We start from the raw sequence: 22,734 nt of genomic DNA, 5'->3' as shown, positions 1-22,734 counted from the left end.
GGCTCCGGGAGCACACAGCCACCTTGTCCGGCACTGGGTCTGTGCTGACCGTGTGGAGTCGCCAGCACCTTGGATTTCCTCTCAACCAAGTGCTGTATAAACCTGGCCTGGGTTTCATTGCTTGTGCCTGTTCCTTTTCATCCCCAGCTGAAAGCAGAAGCAGCCAAGCTGGGCCCGGGAGGGCTGGTGAGGAGGAGTTCGACCCACACATGAAGAGGCCTGTGTATGAGCCACCCACTCCGCCCCCACCGATGGCGCCTCTCTACGGGCTGGGGCAGGATGGGAAGGTGAGAGGTAAGAGTCGTGACAGGCAGCTGTGCTAGGGAACGGGCTTATGGTGAGTATGTGCTGGACTCGTCTTGGAAGCACTGGGCCTCTCTCCTGCAGCTGAGCAGACAAACCTGCATGGCTTTGCCACAGGCTTCTGAATGTAGAATCATAGATATGCAGGGCTGGGCAGGGCCTCAAGAGGTCATCTAGTCCAGCCCCTGCACTGAGGCAGGACGAATTATACTTTTAGACCGCCCCGACAGGTGTTTGTCTAACCTGGTCTTAAAAATCTCCAATGACAGGGATTCCACAACCTCCCTTAGAAGCTTATTCCAGAGCTCAAGTACCCTTATAGTTAGAAAGCTTTTTCCTAATATCCAGGGCCGGCTCCAGGCACCAGCTTAACAAGCAGGTGCTTGGGGTGGCCAAGGGAGAGGGGTGGCACCTGCGGCAATTCGGGGGCGGCAGGTCCCTCACTCCTTCTAGGAGCGAAGGACCTGCTGCTGAACTGCCGCCGCCGATCGCAGCTTTTTTTTTTTCCCCCAATTGCCGCCGCCTATCGCGATCGCGGCTTTTTTTTTTTTTTTTTGTGCTTGGGGTGGCAGAAATGCTGGAGCCGGCCCCGCTAATATCTAACTTAAATCTCTCTTGCTGCAGATTAAGCCCATTACTCTTTGCTGTACCTTCAGTGGGCATAGAGAATAATTGATCACAGCCCTCTCAATAACAGTCCTTAACATATTTGAAGACTATTATCAGGTCACCCCTAAGTCGTCTTTTCTCAAGACTAAACGTGCCCCTTTTTTCACCTTTCCTCATAGGTCAGGTTTTCTAAACCTTGTATCATTTTTGCTGCTGTCCTGTTTGCTGAACTCCCTCCAATTCATCCACATCTTTCCTAAAGTCTGATGTCCAGAATTGGACACAGTACTCCATCTGAGGCATCACCAGCACTAAGTAGAGCAGAACAGTTACCTCCCGTGTCTTACATATGATACTCCTATTAAAACACCCCAAAATGATTATTAGCCTTTTTAGCAACTACATCACCTTGTTGACTCATTTTCAATTTATGATCCAGCACAACCCCCAGATCCTTTTCAGGAGTACTACTGCCTAGACAGCTGTGTATTTGATGTGTCCTTCCTAAGTGAAGTACTTTGCACTTTTCTTTACTGAATTTCATCTTGTTGATTTCAGACCAATTCTCCATTTTGTTAAGGTTGTTTTGAATTCTGATTCTGTCCTCCAAATTACTAGCAAGACCTCCCAGCTTGGTGTCATCCTATAAGCATATTCTCCACTCCATTATCCAAGTCATTAATTAAAATGTTGCATAGTACCAGACCCAGTACAGACCCTTGCAGGGAGTTACTAGATATGTCCTTCCAATTTGATAGTGAACCACTGATAACTACTAAGTCTGGTCTTTTAACCAGTTTTGCACTCACCTTATATTAATTTCATCTAAACCGTATTTCCCTAGTTTGTTTATGACAATGTCATGTGGTACTATGTCAAAAACCTCACTAAAACCAAGATATATCATGTCTACAGCTAAGATCTGATTCTATTCCTAACTGGAATTACTCCAGATTCTTACTGATATAAGAATTTGGCCTCAGTGTTTTAAATTGTTCTCAAGGTGGTTTAAATATACATGGGATAGTTTGCAGCTACTCTGAAATGTGCATATCACATCACAAGTAATATAACAAAACATAAAACTCAGTCATTGCAAACACTCCAAATCAGCCTGGAATTGAGTTTGGTCTTTGTCCCCGCACCAGTTTTGACTCTTCTGAATTCTTTTGTGTGCATGTACTTTTCTTAGAAGTAGTATGCCAGTATTTTGCTCATTCCTGATATCTGTTAATGTTTCAGGTTGCAGTTTGACGATATTCATTAGGACAGGTCACCTGATGGAAATCACAGTTTCAATCCACAAAATAAAATTTTCTAGGATAGTGATTATCTCACTTCTAATTTTGCTCAAAACTAAACTCTTTTGCAAAATCATAGAAGTGTACAACATTTGTTGAGACCAAGCTAAGTTTTGTTTATGTTCTTTTGGTCATTATTATTATTTATGAATTATACAACACCAACCGTGTGCCAGGGACTCCAAGTGGCTCAAATGACAACAAAACAAAAATAGTGATTTAATTGGATAGTAGTGTGCAATCTGGACCTGATTTTAAAAATGTAGGTGGTTCCAGTTGGAATCAGAAGAGTTTAGTCATATCAGTACTAGTCTTACATAACCATATTTAATCCAGCAGGTGAACTCAAACACATTTCTACAGATACTACCTTACTGGGAACTGTGTGAGATGTGTTAATATAGTTCCTGGATAGGCAGTGTGGATTTTCAGTTTGCAAAGCAGTTTCACTATGGTAATTAAAATGTGTTATCAGAGTCTAAATCTTACAATGTACTATATATTACAGATGGGCAAATAGTTCATAAGAATAATTTATTTTGTGAATTTCAACTCCTTTTTATGAATTGTCCACAAACAGAATGTGATTTTTCTTGACCATATTGGTTATTAGAAATAATTTGAACAATTTTGTGCATGAGTATTTCATCTAAAGTATTTGATAATCAAAATTTGAGCTGATTTCACTGGCCATATAGGTCACATGCCATGTCTCTATGCTTGGATAGGATTAAGCCTAACTGTTTGAATTGGGTTTCCACTGTGAAAACTCATGATTACCAATTTAGGATTCATTTTCTCAAAGTTATCTGAAATGTACACTTAAAATGTGTTGTTTTGGTGAACCTTCCTGTCAATCATTCATTAGCATGATCAGATAAAGTGCACATGAAATATATAGGAACACGGTTCAAGTGAATTCATTTAAAAATTGCAATGAACATTTTGTAGTCAGTTTTTGTTCAATATTCAACCAGTTCTGCTGAAAATTAAATAATTTCTAAGAAAAATTAAAGGCCACCTGATAAATGTAGAGTTGACAGCATGCAGAAAGAAACTTTAGAAGATATTATTCAGATGACAAGGCTCCTCATGGAAAAAAAGCACCTAACAATTAATTCATCATTGCATATCCCATAATGAGAATGTTCCAACTTGTCTGGGCAGAAGCAAACTTGTGTTTCAAAAAGACAGTTAAAATAAGATTGAAAAAACATGCAGCCTGTTGGAGTCATCATTCATACCAATGTTTCAAAATGGGGAGGTGTAGGAGTGTTCGGTAGAATTCTAAATTAGCAGGGTGTGTTCCAAAGCAGATTTATTCAATCAGTGGTTCTTTAGACTCCAGACCAGCAGTGATTTCAGATTTAACTTGTTCATGCACGCTTCAACATAGGAGCCAGGTTTTAGAACTGGCTCATCAGTGTAAAAGTTCCTATACTGAATCTGTCGGATTCCCCCTCAAAAAAGAATACTTAGCAATGCTCTAGTACGTCAAAGAACTTCACAAACATTAACTAGCTAGATTTCACAGCACCCCTGTGAGTCAGACAATTCAGTATGAAAATTCCCATTTGCTGGATGAGGAAGCTGAAGAACAGAAGTTAAGTGATTTGCTGAAGGCCCCAGAAAAAAGTGTAAGGCATGGAATGAGAACTCTCTAGTTAATAGTCCTGTGCCCCAAATCATTTTGAGCAGACATAAAATCTTATCCTATATACCATGAGTCCTTAGTGTTATCCCTTTCTCTTTCTTCACAACTGAAAGAATTGCTAAGGGTTAATGAGAGCTAAAGATTTTGCAGCAGTATGTGTGTATGTATACTGAGGTTACAATCAGTGTCTTATTCTTGGATTTAAAAGACTAGAGGATCTCAGTGGCTCTGAGATGGAGAGTGAAAGCAATGATTGTATCAAGAACTGAACCTCTCACAGTGGCAGATAAGTGTCAGTTTAATAACTGCAGAGAAGGCCATCAAAATTGCTGGCTAGTGATGGTTATGAAACACCATTAGATACATACATTCCCAAAGTACACAGCTCCATGTCTAAGGGTCTGTTGGCTGCTTTCTGAAACTTAGTATGTTTTGGGGGGGGGGGGGGGGAAGGAGGGAGGCGGGTTGTTTTTGGTTGGTTGTTTCCCAATACCAGGAGAAAGGGGAAGGGGCAAAAAGGAGTCAGGATTCTGAGGCGAACAAGACCAATGAGGAGAGGCCAGCATTGCAAGTCAGCCAGATTGACATGGCAGGCAGGCCAATGAGGGAGTCAAGAGCCCAGGGCCCATCCTCTGTTTGAGCTGCCAGGGCAGAGTAAGGCAGAATTAGGAAGAGTGCAACAGCCTGAGCAGCAGCCCAGGGTCAGAGTAACCAGAGGCAGAGAAGCACTGGAACAAGAGTGATGGGGTGAGTCTCCCACTCTTGCAGCAACATTGTCTGCTCTGGTCTAGGGAGATAGGAAGAGATGGGCCCCTTTCCCAAAGTCTGTTGAGAGGGTTTGAAGTGCCAGACCCAGAGGGGCACGTGGCCTGACTAGAGGGCCAGCAGTGAAGGTGGAGAATGGGGTCCATCACACAGAGCCCAATGGGCATAGGCACTGACTCCGTGAGTGCTCTGGAGCTGGAGCATGGGAAAAAAATAGTCGGTGCTCAGCACCCACCAGCCACAGCTGTTTGGTGGTGCCCACGATCAGCTAATTGTGGGGACCACCAAACAGGTGATGGGGGATGCCGCCAAACAGCTATTTGGCTGATCAGGAAAGTGATTGGGGGAGGGAGGAGATCAGCAAGTGGTGGGAGGGGCGGTTGGGGAGGGGGAAGAGTGGGAGCAGGAAGAGACAGCTCAAGGGCGAGGCCTTGGGGGAAGGGTTGGAGTGAGGGCAGGGTCTGGGGGCACAGCAGGGGATGGAGCACCACCAGGGAAAAGTAAAAGTTGTCGCCTATGATCCTGGGGATATGCCACACGAGCACTGTCACAGCAGCACATTCAGATCCAGGAATTGTAAATTTGTTGTAACTGTAAAGTTTATTGCGCTTTAGAGACTGTTGCACTGTGCTGTACTCCAGCCATTTCCTCACTGTGCTTATGCTGTGACGTGCTTTTTAATCCTTAACGAAATGGTTTTTGGTGTGACTAAATTGTATCTATATTTTTAAGTGAAGTGCAGGGATTACTGGTTAAAAGGGTAACAAGTATCCTGGAGCAGGTGCACCCTCCTCCCTGCCCAGAGTTGCCCATGAAGAGACTGAGGTAAACATCCAGGAAGCCCTGACCTCAGCTGTCCCTGTGTAATGCAAGTCCTGTTCACATGGGGCTGGGAGGGAAAGTCAAGGTGGGCAGGTAACAGGATGAAATGAATCAGGGCAGGGACTCAGATCCTTTCATCACTTGTTTCATCTGGGGTACTGTGCACATAGATAAATTCCCCTACTACAGTGGGACAAATCCCCTGCTTACACATATGTTACTCTAGGGTTGTATAATAATATATGGAGATATACCTATCTTCTAGAACTGGAAGGGACCTTGAAAGGTCATCAAGTCCAGCCCCCTGCCTTCACTAGCAGGACCAAGTACTGATTTTGCCCTAGATCCCTAAGTGGCCCCCTTAAGGGTTGAACTCATAACCCTGTGTTTAACAGGCCAATGCTCAAACTACTGAGCTATCCCTCTCTTCTGTCATCCATATTCAAGCTAGCTGATTTATGTAAACTGGCACCAGTTTTGGGGTCTGGCCTCGTTGCACTCAGTGCAAGATCCCACAGGGTGCCCTAATGTATGCCTTGTTGCCTATGGCCTTCAGGAGACATTCTGGCTGCCAGGAATAGCCAAAGTACAAAGATACTCTAATCACACCTCTATGCGGGCTCTTCATTACCCAGGCATACAACCTGCAGAACTCCTGATTAGCAGGTTAAGATGGTTTCAGGGCCTGTTTGCACTCTTGGAGCAACACAAAGGGGCCATAAATAGAGCTAGTTTAATTTTTTTATGAAAAGTGGTGTTTCATCAGAAAAACATTTTTGCAGGAAAACATCTGATGACCAAAAAAATAAATTTTTGATGGAAAACTTTGAAATGAATCAAATTTATTTTGTTTTTAATTAATTTTTTGTTTCATTTTGGAATTCAAAACCAGATTTTTTTAAAAATAGATTTTTTTATCCTTCTGCCCCTCCGCACACTGAGAACAATAAAATGAATAGAGTCCAAGACTTGTGGGAATTTTATTTCCTTTCTTTTTTTCCTGTACTCCATTCTAACTTTTTTAATGGTCTTCTGCTATGAAAAAGTTAGTGACAAAAGGAAAAAATGCAACAGAGTAAACATGTCCACTATAACATTTCAAAAGTTGATTTAAAAAAAAAAATTAGAGACAGGGGAACATTTCAGAATTTTGTAAACTCCTTGCTTTTTAAAATCTGATCTGAATCAAAAATTTCTATTTAAATAGAATTGAAATGAAAATTTCAATTCAAATCAAAATGATCCAAATATTTCAATTTCTTTTGTTTTCTAATTTTCCTGAAAAAATTAAACATTAAAATTTTTGTTTTGAAATTTTACATTGGGGGGAGGAGGGGAAAGAGATTTTTTCCCTACCAATTCTAGTCCTAAGGGACTTCTCAGCTGGATAAGTTTGGAGTGGAAAATTGATTATGTAAAGGAGAAAAACTTCATACCACAATCAAATGCACCTTCTATTTTGTTTTTCTCTCATCACTTTCATTTTTGTCCATTCAAGTTGTCTAGCTTGTTTGTCTGGGGCAGTGAAAGGGGAAGCAGCTGTCAAGAAGGTAATTTTGTCCCACTTTTCACTGATCTATGGGCTTTCCTAAATTCTTCCTTAAAGATGCAAGCTTACTTGAAAGTCTTCCTCAACTCTTGCATGCAACTCTAAAATAGATGGTTTGTTTACATATAATATTTTGTTAGACCATTTAGGCTATCTCTATGAAGTCTCCTCTGAAACTATAACAGGAAGCTGGAGAAAGGTATTATTCTCCTAAATACAAACAGGCATATAAACAACAGCTCTCTGACACAACCATATCACATGTTTCTGGTCTAACTCCAAAACTCTGGTGGTTGATATCTGCTCTCAGTTACCTTAGTGCAATTCCCACTGCAGTCAATAACAATAATAGCCATGTAAAAGAGGCAGAATTATGCCCCTTGGTGTGTAAGAAAGGAAGCATAAGGTGCTGCATTCTCACAATGATGATCACACTCAGCTACAGACACTGTATCAAAGGAATATACTTACTGACGCTTTGTAAGACAGCCATCTGTTCACATTAGTTTTAGCTACAGCTGCAGAGTTTCAGGTGAACTCTTTCTCTAGAAGGTAGTTAATATGATGGTAGAATAATCTGAAGACCTTTTCAGGTGGAATAGGAAAAGGTGAAATAAAATTAGACAGGAACAATACCAGTGACCTAATTTCTGGTATTGGCAGCACCCTAGGCAGGATTTTCAAAACAGAGTGCATTTGAGATCACAGTGTTAGTAGTGGTCAGAAAAGAAATGGAGAATTCTCATAAATCAAAGGATGGAATGGAATATTCTTCTTATATTTATATACAAATATATATTTATAGGCAAAATACTTTATTGTGATAGAGTTAATGGTGAGAATGTATCTCACTTATTTAGAAAAGGTCCACAGAATGCTATATAACCTCTGTCTGGGATATTTGGATTGTATGGTTTTTTTTAAGTAGAGGCTCAAAATATCTATGTACATTGCTTATCACAATGGGGCTCCGGTCTATAGATTCTACTCTACCTACCTGCCTTCCACAGGCTCAGCAGAGATTCTCAGCAGTTGCCATGTCATGCAAGCCTTTCCTAAGTGAGCAAATAAATTACAGTCCTGTGATGTTTCATGAGCCCCACATGGAGGGGGAGGGAATGTTTTCAATATATATAGTTAACAAATTACCGGGACTATCCATGTTTGTTCAACATACCTGGTGTTCAGAGCGATGGTAGAACTGTATCTTATATATAACAGGGAAGGGGAAATACTGCAAATAGGTCATAGTCTGTTTAAGTTTAGAAACTTATTAAAAAAAAGATTGGGCCAAATCCACTCATTCTATGGTTGCTTTGCACCACTTTGGCAGTGCCAGCCAGATAGCAAACCATAAAGCCACCAGTGTAGAATTCCTCCAAGCATTGTGGGTTACCTCTGGATGGTGTAGGGCAGTGTATCTAGAGAGTGTTTTCCTAGGTTGCCTCTCCACCCCAACAATTCCCAACTGCTTTAATGGCCTGTAGGGGCCATAGGCAGACAAGTACAAATTCAGTTAGCACTTGGGGGTGCTCTCCCTTACCCCTTATCCCTGACTGGCCCCAGGATTTCATAAAAGATAGTTTACTTACTTTTGCTTCTCCCCCATCCCCTAAACTGCACTGAGTGCAGAACAGGCAAAGTCTATGACTGAGGCCAATACATCTATACATACAGTACAAATGTGGATCTTCTATCAACAATTAAGAAAAAATTCTTTACCAGGGAAGATGCTTTGGTTCCATTCAATTGCAGCTCATTTCAAAATTATATTACTTGAACATTTTATCATGGGAATAATTCAAATGGGGCATAAAGCTTTCTGTACTTGATGGAGTTTCCCTGCCATGTGATTCACAACAACGTATTTTGAATAATAGCAAACTCCATTAAAAAGCAATCTCATTTAGATTATATCACCAACAGAGTGTACACACATGGGAATCACCTGAAGCTCACATGAAGCACTTGCTAATGCATATGTTGATTTAATCCAAAATGTGGTTTAATTTTAAAAAGGTAAATTGGAACAACTTGCCCCATGTGCTGAAAATATAGTGTCTATATTTTGCCTTGTACTGATAATAACATTACATGAAAATGGCATATGGAATACTGTCCTATCAAAAACTTCTGCTGACATCCAGGATGAGAGTGAAGCCAAGGAAAAATATAGGAACAAGGTATACAGTTTTCCAAAGCATCTAAATGACTTAGGACCATAAATCCCATTTTCAAAAAAGACTTAGGCTCCTAAGTGCCTAAATCACTTTTGAAAATGGGAGTTTATCTCCTAAATTGCTTAAATGCTTTTGAAAATGCTATCCCAGGTCTAATTGGGTATCAGGATTGCTTACATCTGTGCTTCACTTTGTCATTTACTTTGCTGTCTGACCTTGGGCAAGTTGGGCCCAGATCTTCCAAGGTATTTAGCTAACTAACTCCCATTGATTTCCCTGGAGGTTAGGCACCTAAATATCTTTGAGGAGCTGGGTCTCAGTGCTTGAGTCTGCTGATCTTTAAAATAAGTATTAACCTGCCCATACAGAGGTGCTAGTAAGGCTAACTACCTGATCAATGTTGTGAAGTGCTTTGAGATTCTTGGATGGAATGTACTATATTTGTGCAAACCATTTTTATCATTTATTTGCACTAGGTGCTTTACACTGTATTTTGAAACATGGGGCCCTGGTGAGACAAACCTACAATTTATATAAAGTTATGAAGTAAAGTGGATAACAAGATAATCATAGAAGAAAGGAAGACAAGGGTTATTAAAATAGGGTTATCTATTTTTTGTACTTGTAGTGGGTCAGATTCTGGCTTCCAGTCTGGCTTCTTTGTGCCTCTCTAGTAGTGCAAAGTGGCTAGAAAGCCAGGTTAACTCAGACCCTGGGCATTCACCTTGCAAAAGGCATTACCAGGTGGCATAGTGCCAGTATAGAGGCTCTACGACCCGGCCTGTCTTGGCCTCTGCATAAGGGGTGTGCTCAGGGTACCTCTCAACCCTGGCTGTTCCCAGCTGCCACCAAACAGCCCCTTGGGAGCTGTGGGTAGCCAGGTGTAAATTAAATTAAAATAGCCTTTGGGCTGGTCTAACTTATAATGGGCACTAAAACCATCTCAGGCGAGCCCCAGAATGAGGGAAACCGCAAAAGTGGGCTAAAGTATTAATCCTTCTTGAACGACACCATATGCAGCTCAGAGGCAAGGCCAATGTGTTTTAACCAAACTTAATTTATATTACTGAAACAGTTTTAGTTGTTTGTTGCTATGGGTTTATTGAGACAGGAACTCAGGTATGAAGTAGGGAAGGAACAAGGTGAGAAGGGGAAGCAATTGTGGGAGCAAGAGAGGGAATGAGGTAAAAGGCAAGGGGAAACTGAAGGGTAGGAGGTGAGGAGGGGAAAGGTGGGATGCAGCAGCATAATGGACAGGAAAAGAGGTTATTTTGGAAAATACGTTGAACCCAACTCCTTTTTTTTTTAACAAGGTGATTCAGCATCTGTATATCAGATCATGTCTCAACTGCAAAGGATTTGTTGCAAGAAGCAAATCATAAAGGTGCCGAGAAGATGCCTGCTTCCAGGTTTGAAGAAAAACGAAGGGCCAGACGTTAATTTGAGATACAAAAGTTGAGGACGAAGCAAGAGCCCTAGGGGAGAGTGAAAAGGTATCACTTCTTTCCTGAGAAGCCTCTTTCACTAGGCACCACCAATGAGCTGTGTGTGTTTGTTTATCTTGAAAATCTACCTCTGCTTCTCCACTTCATTTCTCACTGGATTATCAGATGCAAAGACTGGGGCTGCAAAAATACAATCTAGCTTTCCCCCCCTCATAATTACAAATAATATTTTGTGAAGTGCCCAGGGGCTTCTTGGCCATTGGTGCCCTATAAATAAAAGATAATCATCATGATTATTATTATTTTATTATATTAATAAGGAAAATGAATGCTGCAGTTAGAAACACCAAATGCCTGAGCATTCTTTTTTATTTTGCAGGGGAGGGAAGGCAAAGGGGGCAGCTAGCTTCACTACCTAACAAGGGTTAGGCTTTTCCTATCCTGAATTGGTAAATATTTTATATGGTTAGTTGAGTTGCTCAAAAAGCAACAAAACCAATCAGTAGGGGCCAAATGACAAACAACACTGAACATCCCTCTCCCCCCGCCCCCCCTTCCATATACACACACACACAGGAAGCAGGCAGAGGATTTTATACCTCGCCTGTAAACTGATTCCAGAGCTAAAGCTGTGAAGGAAAGCTCACAAGAACTGCAGTTAGCCAACTGCCATATGCCCTGACAAAGCTACCAACAGCAGCAGTGAGCCCAGGGAGTGCTTTTATCATTAGCCCCTCACCCAGCAGTGGAGGAAACTCATTTAGCCCCATGCTGGACTTTCATTAGGACAGACTTGCATCAGATGGTCACAGTGTTTTGGTGCCAGTGCCGCGTGGCCCTTTGTTGGGGCTGTGGCCATATCTCACCCCAGCAGGGATTCCCAGATTGGAGCTCTTGTCATCGACAGATGCCAAGACAGCAGCAGTGGCAGCCACAACGGCAGCTTGACTCGGTGCTATCTTTTATGTTGGCATTTTGTGGCCCTAAACCTTTACTTTTTAAATATTCTCCTTACTGTTACTTCTGTTGTACGTAGGATGGGGGGAGAGGAAGGAGAAAGCAAGAAATGCCTGAAATGATGGTTTGAAACGGCAGCAAATAGCAAGGAAGCTGTCACTGACAATCATTATTTCTAACCTCGGCTCTGTAATAAAAAGTCAATGAAGCAAGAGATGTCAATATATTCTAATAACAAAGATGTGACTTTTTTCCCCTCCCCACATCTTCAGTTACTTATGTTAAAAATGTACAAAAGTGGAACCCAGGCATCAAAAAGAGAAACATACTTGTCTTCTTCAAAAAAATCATTTCAGCATTACTGTTTGCATTATTCACATTACAGCATTTTGGGGGAGCTGTAGTGAAATGTACATTTTTAAACGCTGGCTTGTGGGTTGACGTTTCTTTAAAATCCATAACAATTCTGTCAAAGAGCGAGTGAAAAATAAGAAGAAATAACAAAGGTGGCAGGTGGCCTTGATTGTTTTCATTACCATTCCTCCCAAAGAAAAGGGGGATGTTCAAAATTTAAATTCCCAACTTTTTTTTAGATGAGTGCACTACAGTACAGTGTAGATATTTTATAAAATGAAGTATGCTAACAAAGAAAATCCTTTGATTTGCAAACTCTGAAGACTCAGCTAGCCTACTTTAATGAACAGCTATGTAAAAAACAAAACAAAAACAAAAACCTAAAAGCAAATCCACAGCCATATAAGAAATTAGAATCTGGCCCCCATCACCATGGTATCTGAGCACCTCACAGTCTTTAACGGATTTGTCCTTACAACATCCTTCTGAGCAAGGGAAATAATATTATCCCCCTTTTACAGATGGGGAACCAAAGCACAGAGAAACTAGGCTCAGATTTTAAAGGTATTTAAAGGTATTCCTAACTCCCACTGAAATTATTTGAAATCAGTGGGAGTTAGGCACCTAAATACCTCTAAAAATCTGGCCCCAAGCAATTTGGCCAAAGTTACATAGGTAACTTGTAGCAGAGCAGGGAACTGAACTTAGGTCTCCTGAAAACAAGGCCAGTCCTCAGATGGCTGCATCAACCTTCCTCTCAACCTTTATTATCACTCACATATTTAACTATCACAGTTAATTCAACTAACCAATATTCCCCATTGATTTATGTCAAAGAGGCCTTGCTTTGCTATATAATGCATTTATGTAGGCAAAGTGGTGTTGTGTAAACTTTAAGAGATTAGGTTCCAAAAGCTGAGAGTTTTAAATGCACTGGTTAATATTTTGGGATCATTTGTTAGTTCAGACAAAATCAGAAGATTGAGGGCTTGAGTCTCCACTCCATGACACCAGGTTTACGTGAGTGTAATTTCACTGGGCCAGATCCAGTGACCTTAATGGAAGTATGCTAATTTACTCCGGCTGAAGATCTGGTCCATTGACATCAGTGCGGTGACATCAGCCTAAATCTGGGGCAACAGAGGAGACTCAGACCCATTATGTAAATTTAAGGTTCAAGAGACTTATAAAGAGGAGGTAAAGTTAATCAGTGTGTATGGTAATACTTCATTTTTAGCTGTATATTCAAGAGGATCTCTTTAATTTTTAGATGCAAGATCAGCACTGACTAAATTTAGGGCCTGAACTGGTGAGATGCTGGTCACCCTAGTAATGTCAACTAATGTTTGTCCCTGGTTTGCTTTGCCTACTGTATATTTAGCGGTGGTTTTCAAAGCCATTGCTGCCGCAGGTGGTTCTCTTTAGAAGAGAGCTGGTATTCTTTTACAGATTTTTTTTATTTATGGGGAAACCATCTCCTCAGGAAAATCATGTATTTCTTCTGAAAGAAGTGCTGTGAATAGCTTTTTTGCCTGCTTGTTTCTAGGAAGCAAATAGAAAGAAGAAATGTAAGCTTATGAAAAATCAAGTCAGGAAAGTACACTAAATGGACAGAAGTGTTGAAGAGTAATTAGCTTATTTAGTATATAGGCTGCTTTAAGTTTTTTAAAAACTAAAGCAAAACGTAAAACAAATAAGAATAAAAAGACATTAAATGGCTAAACCAAGAAATGTAGTAGCAACACAAGGAACAGTTAATGTCTCAGCGTTTCAACCAGTTAGTGCTCGAGATAACAATCGAGCTTTAATGTTACTGAACTAGGCCATCACAAGTCTCTGAAAGTATGTCAGGTAATATGAGGTTTAGTACACAAATTCAAGTCCATGTGAAGGTGAACTGTGTTGAAGCGCCACCTACTGAAACATTGTTACAACACCCCTTCCCTGCTTAGTAAATTTGTCTGCAGGCCTGAAACTGGCATTTGCTTTACTACTGCAAAAAACGATTCAATAATATATATATAATAAAAGCCTATTTTGTCAGACAGTTTCTTCTATGAATCATCTCCTTGCATCTACCACATTTATTACTGTTTTCATGCTGTGTGTGTGTGTAAAATACAAAGAAGAAATCAGAGTGTGAAATGACAAAAGGTTGGATTATTTTACAAAAGAGACATCTTGGCATTAGGGCATAGACTAGCCCTTAGTTTTAATTGCTTCCATTTGTCCTCTGTCTTGATTTAGAATGAAATAGATTTCAATGATATGTGTCCTGACCACAGGAAGGAAAAATGTTAAACATTTTAATTATACAGGGAGTGAAACAAAGCAAAAGTAGAACAATGGAAATAAAATATAAAGAAAGAAAAACTAGTTAATGGAACATTAATATAAGAATTTAATGTAATGAAGCTCAGTCTGATTTGTAGAATGGAAAGGAAACCATCTTTATCATCTTTAAAAGAAATAAGCACAGTCTAGTACTGAGCATACTGTGTCCAGCACAACTGGTGTGGCATTAACCGAGCTATCTGCACTGAAAGGATTGGTTATGGTTTGGAACTGACTTTGACTTATGTAGTTCAGAAACTGTGGGCTGGATTCTGTACTCTTGCAATCAGTGGGAATTTTTGGTGCATCAGGAATTCAACATCAGGCTATTAAATACTCTACTTATAATTATTTAAAAAACTCATGCTAATAAAACTCTATCAGTTTGTATCATAAGTCCCATTCTCAACTGTAAACATTTGCTGTGGACCTAAATGTGACATAAAAGGGGCACATTCTGTAATATGGTGTCCATTTGTCCATGCACAACGCTTCATGCAAATGCTTTCATGCACATTCTGCAAGCACTATCACGATTATGGGCAGGTAATAGATTTTAGTGTTTGTACATGCAACTAATAGAATTTACATGGGAAAAATCATAATCCGTTGGATATTCTGCATATACATTCTATTGCAGACTAGTTATCACTCATATGTATCACCTGCCCACAGGTGAGAATGATTAAAAAGTGGGGAGTGGAGGAGCTGCAGAAATGGAAATCAGGCAGAGGCCTCCTTGAGTGGTTGGTCTACAATGTGTCTCAGTTTGTGCAAAACTTGGTGCTGTTATGAAAGTTTTATTACTTTCCTAAAACCTTGGTCAAGTTCATTAGGGTTTGTACCCTGTTGGCGAACCTTTGAAGCAAACCAGGCCCAGCTTGTCATTTTGGGTGGAAACCATCAAAAACTCAATTTTTTTTTTAAACTTGAAACTAGGCGGTTTCAGCTGAGTTTTACTTAGAGTTTGTAGTTTTTATCGAATCAAAGTGAAACTCGAAGAGCATGAAACCTAGCCTTGCTGAAATGAAAGTGAAAAAGATTAGCACCCCCCCCCCCACCTCCAAACTGTCAAGTTATGCGTAGCTCAGTCCCAAAACAATTGTGGTGGTGGTGTTTTCAGAAATTTTTGGCCACAGGTTTGCATTATTGATTAGAAGGTACCCTATCATCATTTAGGGTTTGATGCTGATCCACTGAAATCAATGAGAGTTTAGCCATTGACTTCAAGCCCTTCAGTAGCAAAAAGTGATTAAAATCATCACCATTTGTACCATAGACCAATAAGATTTTCCAACTTCATATTACAGTTTCTTGAGTAAATATATTTTTTTAATTATGTAAATAAAAATGCACATGTTAAACTGTAACAGCAACCAAAGCAGGCATGCAAATAAGCCTATATATGCAGGTAATAAATTATGGAGTTTTGTGTGTATGTGTGTTTGTAACTAAGTACATATTTATATTATGTGTTTACACAATAGACCACAATGTCAGCTTTCAGCCTCATAAACTGCTACAGCACAGTTTAAAGAAAAATTACTACTATTAATAGAGAAGATATAAAACTGCAAGAAATTACATTTGTTTAATGTTAGAGTCAGACTCCAAGCAATGTGGTGAAGTTCAGACGTGCAACTCAGTTGAAGTTAGTAGACCTTTGCTTACACCACCTAAGAAATTGGTACATGTTGTGTTTATAGCTGCAGAGGTTACAAAGCAGACCCCAAGCTCAAGAAGCATTTGGGGGATGTCTGATCCACATCTGAATTTGTTACATCCCTATCTCTATATAATGGGTCAAGCCAAAATAAGCAAAGCCAGCACAGGTCCAACCATCAAAGTTAACTGAGTTCAAAATCCAGATGTAAATGTGGCTGCCTGAGCCCATTTCTTAAATTTCCAGTGCATTTTCTCTGGGCATGGAAGGGATCTTTAAACAGTGGGGCATTGGTTTCATTAATTTCTTTGTGTCTTGACATCTTGTAATTTATTGTGTCATAACTATCTGCATTATATAACATTCTATGCAAAACTCAAAACTATATTAAAAACAAGCTATCGATTAAGCAAAACAGAGTGAATGCAGATGGTCAGATCTTTGAGTGTACTAGAAATTTTAATTCAAGAAAATTAACACATTTTTAGCTCTGAAAACATCCATCTGCTGGGCTGCATGGTGTCATCTTGTCTCATCTGCAGAGCCTAAGGAAATGGGACTAATTACATCTGTGCCATACATTCAAATTTACCATTCCATCAGATTCAGGAAAAGGTGTACACAAAATCAAATTTGAGCATAGCCATATCAAGATGGTTGCTTACCAGTGGATTGATTTGCCTGCGAAAACTGCTTTTCAATGTGCAAAAGTAAAACTCCACACCTCAGACCACTACCAGCACTACAAAAACCAACTAACACCAATAAAACTCAGAGCTAGATTTTGCATTTTACAGGCAGACAAGCGATAGAGTGAGTGTGGAGGGGCCGGAATGCTTTCTGGAAAATCCCAGTGAGCACATGCCATAGCTCCAGGACCCTTGGGGAGGTTGCAGCATGTGCTGCCCTCAGGGCCCAGTCAGACTTTCAGTTACTATGGTGACGAGAGCCATATAAGTACCTGGATAGACAGATGGACCCACTGGCCAATGTGCAGGGGGAGAGGTCATGGTCTCATACCATTGAAGGCAGCTAGCACCTGAAGAGGTGACAGCAATGAGCAAGGCCTTCATAAAATTATAGAAATGTAGGGCTGGAAGGGATCTTGAGAAGTCATCAACTCCAGCCACCCTGCACTGAGGCAGGACCAAGTAGGCTTAGACCATCATGAAAGGTGTTTGTCTAATCTGTTCTTAAAAACCTCCAGGGATGGGGATTCCACAACCTCCCTTGGAAGCCATATCCAGAGTTTAATTAGCCTTATAGTTAGAAAGTTTTTCCTAATATCTAACCTAAATCTCCCTTGCTGCAGATTAAGCCCATTATTTCTTGTCCTACCTTCAGTGGACATGAAGAACAATTGATCACTGTCCTTTTTATAACAGCCCCTAACATATTTGAAGAATGTTATCAGGTGCCCCCTCAGTCTTCTTTTCTCAAGACTAAACATGCCCCTTTCTTTAACCTTTCCTCAGAGGTCAGGTTTTTGAAACCTTCTGTCGCTGTTGGTCTCCTCTGGATGCTCTCCAGTTTATCCACATCTTTCTTAAAGTGTGATGCCCAGAATTGGACACAGTACTTCAGCTGAGGCCTTGCTAGTGCTGAGTAGAGTGGGACAGTTACCCCCCATATTATGCACGCAATACTCCTGTTAATACACTCTGGAATCATATTAGCCTTTTTCACAGCTGCATCACATTGTGAATTCATAGTCACTTTGTGATCCACTATAACCTGCAGATCCTTTCCAGTAGTACTACCCAGCCACACTGGTGCCTGTGTGAAGGTGCAAGGAGGAGGTGCAATCTCCTTGCATGCTCCCCACCTTGTGCACATATACAGAGGTCCACTGCAATCTGTCACTGAAAGAAATGGATAAAATGTTGGCCTCTATGTCCCATCCCCCCCTCCCCCATCTATTGCAGCATGAAAATGAATAAAACCATAGAAATGGGGAGGAGTTAGACGTGGAAGAGAGAGATAGCTGCATGATAATATCCCCGTTTTGCTGTGTAACCAACAGGGCCATCATGGTCCAGAGCCTCAAAGTTATTTAGGCCCTAACATCATTGTTTTAATTGGGTGTTAGGTGCCTAAATACCTTTTGAAGATCTGGGCCCATGTGTGTGGACCTCCCAAAGAAATGGAGGAGGGAAGTAATACAGCAGAGGGACCAGCCAGGGAACAGAGGAAGTGTGTGGCCTGTTCCCCTCTAATAAAGACAATTAATCAGGGAAAAGGCATCTAAGTTAATGCTATTCAGATACACATCAGTTTCCACTACACACTGACAAGAGAGAACTCACGGAGCGTAAGTGGCAGTGGGGAACCCATAGCAGAACAGTAACTAACCAGGCAGTGCTGTGATAATCGGGTTAGAGCCTCAAAGAGGCAGGCAATAGAGATCTCTATTTTCAGGCAAGGATCTGTAGGCTCTCCAGTATTTTCTCTCCAGATCTTGGCCAATTGGCCATGCACCCCCTCCCCCTTCTGCAACCCAGCTCTGCCAACTGAAAATATGGAGTGCATTTGCAATACTGAGGAGCTCACAAAGATCTGCAAATAAATTTTCCCTTCCTACACCTTTTAATGTGGGAAGAGGACATACCGGTTTTTAGCAAGGCAGATATATTTTTGTTAATAATATTTATAAAGCATTGTATTCCAGTGCACGGAGGAGCATTAGCCATATATTCATAAGGCCCTCTGAATATCCCTGTGATAAAAGGACACACTCTAAATGGAGCATTCCAGAACCCTAAAAGAATAAAGTGTAGTATTAAACCCCAAATTACTAATGGAGCCCCACAAGTACAGTTTAAAACCTTTTTTATGCATTATAACCAATGTTGTCATTAATCATGTTTTCTTTACAATTCCTAATAAAAATCATTTGATTTGTGTACATTGCAGGAAGATCAGGATGTAATGAGGAACTGCCAGGAACGGTTCTAATTTAGTGTTTTCTGGATTTCATTTATGGAAATCTGGAAGGATTTTGAAAGCAATGTGGCTTTGTCAGAATGAATAAAGGTACATCTTAAATGATATTTGGCAGCTAAAATTCCCCTAACTTGCTCGAAAGTCATGATTTGCAGTACCTGCACAGGGATTCCCCAGGATTCTTTCCCCAGCACAGCCAACCCTTGCTAGTACAGGGCTGGTGTTATCTCTTTCTGAAATCAGTGGAAAGACTCCCATTGATTTTGAAGGGGAGCTAGATCACAGATAGAATGGGAGTTGGAAACTGATTTCTGAGCAAGTTAAAACTCAGGACCATACATTTCAAGGAGCCACATCCAGGTGGGTCCCTCAAACTCATACACTTTAAAGTCAGAAGGGACTATCATGATCATCTAGTCTGACCTCCTGCAGAACCTCACCAACTGACTCCTGCACTAGGCCCATAATCACTGGCTGAGTTACTGAAGTGCTCAAAACTTGTTAAAACCAGCAAGTGACCTGTGCCCAATGCTGCAGAGGAAGGAGACCCCCCTCCCCACCACAGACATACATATCCAATTCCCACCCTGGTCCCTGTGTCTTTGCAGCATAGGCACTCCCTTCCTCTCTACCTGAGGGATACTCGCCCACCCTCTCTGCCCCAGGCAGAGACCCCCACTTCATCTCTTCCCCCAAGCCTCCACCCCACCTCTTTCCACCCCCTCCCCTGAGAGTGCCCTGTCCCCACTCCTCCTCCCCCTCTCAGTGCCTGCTGCACACCGCAGAACAGCTGATCATGGCAGGCGGGAGGCACTGGGAGGGAGGGGGAGGAGTTGATCAGTGGAGCCGCCAGCGGGTGAGAGGCACTGTGGGGAGGTGGGAGGGTAAGAGCTTGGCTGCTAATCACTCACTAATTTTTTTCCATGAGTGCTCCAGCCCTGGAGCACCCATGGAATCGGCACTTATGCTTTGCGGGGATCTTTGCAGACTGAAAACTTACTTTTTTATGAAAATCAATGAAATGTGACATTTTGGAATTTCACATGCTTCTATATGACAGTGGCACTATCATAAAAACCCCCAATATTTCTAGGTGCCACATCATTGCCATTGGTCATATAGAAGCACGTGAAAGCCTCGTTTGGGGTGCATCGGGTAACCAGTTTTTGATTCACTAGTAAAAGAGATTTTTGAAAGGATTTCAGAATTTGACCGTGGGGTAAAATAAAAAAAATGGCTATTTCCTCCAGGAAATATAGGTTTTTGTGTAAATATGATGACAGTTCACAAAAAAAGCAAAATTGTGAATTTTCCCAAATTTGTCATTTGCTCTTTATTGTAGTGAGCAGGGTTTTTGTTTTGGTTTGTTTGGGTTTTTTTTGCCTCCCTCAAAAAATCAGCCAAAATAATTTCAAAAGATTTTTATAATTTCCCCAAGAAAGTGTAAATGCATCAGTACACTGGATCAGAAGTCAGGAGATATGGGTTGTATTTCTCGCTCAGCCACAGATCTGCTATGTGAACTTGGGCACGTCTCCATGCCTTTGTTTGCCCACCTACCCTCACCTGTCTGGTCTATTTAGATCACCTTCTTCTCAGTAGCTGAGAAAAGAAGGAACAAATACTTACATATAGGAGGAGGCTGCTGAAGTACCCCCTTTTTAATAGAGAATACACAGGGAAATATTGAAAAAAGAGAAAAGAAAACAATTTCTAGTCTTGCTGTATTTTTCATCATCCCTGACCGGGTTGGTTTCCCCAGAGAAATGGAACAATTTGCCTCCTTTCTCAACAGTTAAAACTAAGCTGTCTTGGAGAAGCTAATGAACTACACAAAAGTACACTCAAGACTGGAGTTATTGGACCCAGACTCCACACAGGAAAAAATCTCCTTAATACACCACAGTAAGTCACACTCACTAAAGTCAGAATCGCATGATTAGGCCCACATGTGTTTGGCAGCTAATATTTTCTCATTTTAATTTTGCATCCTTTTTTGGTTTTGGTGACAAGAGCAGGCCAAAGGAAATCAGAGACCAGGGCTTGGGTCTCCGGCCATTTTGAGTCATCTTTTGCACTTCCTGTACATTGCCAGGAGTTGACAGCCCCATAGACTTATTTCTACAATTTGCTGAGCATCTCCTGTATGGTGACAACTTGCTGAGGCCAATCACACAACCCAGGGAGGTACTCTGCATCACAAAGGAGCAGGTCCAATATGGATTTACAGCTTGTCAGCAATAATCCTCTGTGAACAAGGTGATAGGGTGCCAAAGATCAGTATGGCTGGATTGTTGAAATATGTGCCCCACGTCACTGTGAGCCTTGTATTAATACACTGTGACTTAGTATTAAGGTAAAGCACTAACATCTTATTCAAGGCATCCTTTGTGGCTGGATTTCTGCAGTTTACTTGTGATAATACCAATACAGTTGTTAGAGGGTAGGAATTTATATAGCTTCCTGAATCATCAACATAATTAATAACTAAATTCTAGTAGCAGTATCTTTACCTCAAGGTATATGAAAGTATGCACTTCACTTGCATTTTAACATCACCTATTTATATACTTCTATTCAATCTGGATTATTGGTGATAATGTATGAGCCAGAAAGAACCTAGCTTGACTCTCAGGGCCCAGGGTGAGTTTTCAGAACTTCCAGTTTAAAAAAGGAACACATTTTTAAACTTTTATAACCTCAGCAAATTTGATATGGATTAAAAGAGACACAATACATGTGAAACCCCACAATGCCATTTGTACAGAAACGTTTTTCACAGTAGAAACTCACTTTAATACTTACTGTTAGCAATAGTCTCAAATCAAATCCTCAGATCTGACAACCCCAAAACTGTGGGGAAGCTTGGAATGTGAACCGATGCTGAATTTCATAGTCATCATAAAAGGCTAAACAAAACCACAGCACACTCAAAACCTTACAGGGGTTTAAAATCCAGATTCAGCACCAGATTATCTGCCACTGTAAATTGTTGAATCTTCACCAATTTCAAGTTACACCAGCAAAGATATTTCATCTTGGGCCCATCTCTATTTACAATACTGTAACAATGCTCTAAGGACAGAATTCTAGCCTCAGAAATGTACTCACAATTTGACTTCCATGGGAATTGCGCAAGTGCATCTGAGAGCAGAATATGGTTCCACGTTTCTAGGAGATCATTTTACATCAGATAATTCATACTGTTTTCTTTTCAGTGACTTATTTGTCTTAGGTTGAAAGAGTTTTATTTTACATTTTAACCTGGTCCTTGAATATTTAAAATCATGTCATAATTCCAGATCCATTTTTTCCTTTGTTGTTTTAGTGGTTTTCATAGCAATCAAATACACTTTTCATTCCCAAAAGAATGGATTATATGAAGTTCTGGAGTTTTAGATTAATATAATCATAGACTTTTAAGACAAGACAGGAACATCATGATGTAGTCTGACCTCCTGCACATCGCAGGCCACAGAACGTCACCCTTCCTCTTCTGCAATAATCCCATAACCTCTGACTGAGTTACTGAAGTCCACCATTTACTTTAATTCAAACTGGCAGGTGGCCCATTTCCACTGAAATCAATAAGAGTTGAGGGTGCTCAGCACCTTGCCAAAAGCCAATCAGAAATTCACAGGATTAAACCAATAATTAGTAAATCATTAAAAGCCGAATCCTTCTCCTTACTGTCAGATGCAAGCAGTTCTGCATGTTCTAACTCAGGGAGTTTCGTCCTAATTATTCTGAGAATGGAGGAAGGGATTGCTCCCATGTGGAAACATGAAATAAGGAAGTGAATTGTCCCCTTAAATTTAAGAACATAAGAATATAGGACTGGAAGGGGCCTTCTGA

The sequence above is a fragment of the Terrapene carolina genome, unplaced genomic scaffold, assembly GCF_002925995.2.
Source record: "Terrapene carolina triunguis isolate 2854851 unplaced genomic scaffold, T_m_triunguis-2.0 Scaffold58, whole genome shotgun sequence".
Classification (NCBI taxonomy): domain Eukaryota; kingdom Metazoa; phylum Chordata; order Testudines; family Emydidae; genus Terrapene; species Terrapene triunguis.
This window is presented reverse-complemented; position numbering follows the sequence as displayed.